This window comes from Haliaeetus leucocephalus, unplaced genomic scaffold, assembly GCF_000737465.1.
Source record: "Haliaeetus leucocephalus isolate CR32 unplaced genomic scaffold, Haliaeetus_leucocephalus-4.0 Scaffold395, whole genome shotgun sequence".
Lineage (NCBI taxonomy): Eukaryota > Metazoa > Chordata > Aves > Accipitriformes > Accipitridae > Haliaeetus > Haliaeetus leucocephalus.
Window position 1 is genome coordinate 7,499,439 of NW_010972831.1, and position 1,944 is coordinate 7,501,382.

Sequence of the window (1,944 nt, forward strand, 5' to 3'; positions counted from 1 at the left end):
CCCCCAACACCCCCGGGACCCCCCCCCGGGTGGGCTCGGACCCCCCCGGGGCCGCCGCCGGCCCCTTGCCGGGCACTTTCCCGTCTCCGCCGGCAGTTCTCAGTCAAAGGCAGAGACGCACACCTCGGATTTGTAATTATTTATTAACTATATTTTCCATAAACAATGCATGAGCTCGGAGTGTAAGCGACAACATTTAGCGACGTGGAAGGAAACCCGGGTGGGCTCAGCAAAGGGGAGGGGGGCACAAAAATACAGAAGAAAGGGGAAAGGCGAGCGGAGCCGGGGGGGGCGGGACGGGGACGGGGCGGCCGTATTTACCCCAGCATCGCCCCGAGTGCGGCAGAATAGACTGGGACCCTCTAATACATAATTTAAAGATTTTTTTTTTTTTTTTTTTTCCCTCTCCCCCACAAACCTGGCGCGGCGCGCAGCGATGGATCCCGTCCAGCAACGGGTTTATTGCGCGGGGCTGTTCACCGGGCTTAATTACATCGTAACTTCAATATTTGTTGAGTGCATTAACCGCATAGATATTTAATCAGGCGCAGGCGCTCTTCCGACGGGGGAAAAGTCGGGGGGGGGGGGAGGGTGTGTGGGTCCCCCCCCCTTGCAACGCTGCCCGGGATGAGGAGGGGTCTCGGCTGCCCCCCCCCTCCCCGCCCCGTCGAGGATGCTCACGGCAGAGAAAGCGTCTGGACGCGGGTGGGAGGGAAGTTTCTTCTTCGGCTTCGCTCGGAGATGCCGGGGGAGGGAAGAGGGGGGGTCCCCGGAGCTTTGCCAGCAGAGTCCGGGACGAGAGGGCTCCGGTGTTTGTACAGCACTAGTGCCCGGGAAAGGAGGGAGAAATCCCATCCCGGAGCGCAGCGGTGTAGAAAGGCTGATGATAAACAGGGGGATGTTTAACTAAAAAGACGGGAACGACAGCGAGAAAACGCAAATTCAAACTCGCCTGAAAGGGACTTTTTTTTTCTGTATTAGATTTTTTTTAAAATTTGAGGTTTTTTCTTTTTGGTGGTTTTTTTTTTACCCTTTTAATTTCCCTCTTTGAAACACCCCGGCAAAGGGCCCAGCCGGGAACGGACCTGGGCGAATTGCAAAATACAATGAAAAACAACAACAACCACCCCCCCAACCCAGAGGCACTGCCCTGGGGGGGGCGGCGGCAGGCCGTGGCCCGGGGGTGTGGGGAGGATTCCCCCCGCCTCGGGCTCCGCGGACTCCCCGGCCCGTGGGTGCCCCACGCCGGTCCCGCGGGGCAGAGGAGGCCCGTGGGAGGCCGGGCTTGGTGAGTTTTTTTCTTTTCGGAGCCAGCTGGAAACAGCGCTGGCATTTTCACCTCTCGAACGCCTGCGCTGAGTCGGGGTCCCCCGGGGGGGGGGGAGGCGGACCTAGGGCACCCCACGGTCCGTGTCCCCCCCCCTCCGGAGCGGGGTTTGGGGGGATTTGCGTGTGCCGTGGGCGGGTGGACAGGGAGCCCCGCCGGTAAATCAGTGCTGCCCGCTCCACCGCAGGGGGATGGTGGGTGCCCCGGGCCGGCGGGCTCCGCTCCCCCTCGGTCAGCCCGGGGGGGTACAGGGGTCTGTGCCCGCCTCGGCGTCCCTGGGCCCTGCGTGGGGCGAGAGAGGGGCAGGGGACAACCAGATGCTTTCACCAACGCCTGGGAAAAGAAGAAAAAAACCCAACCACCACAAAAAAAAAAAACCCCAACCCCCCAAAAAAAAAAAAAAAAAAAATCGCTGTGAAAAACTGGTGCTCGATGGACAGAAGATGCTCATCTCCTTCCCCTCATTCATCCCCACCAACACATGTCACTTGGGGGCCCGCAGTCAAAGGGAAGAGGTCCCCCGACGGCCGCCTACAGCTGTCGCCTTCCCGGGCGGCGGAGCGGGGCCGCCCGCCCCGCCTCGGCCCCCTCCGCTCCGCATGAGAAGCGGCCCATAT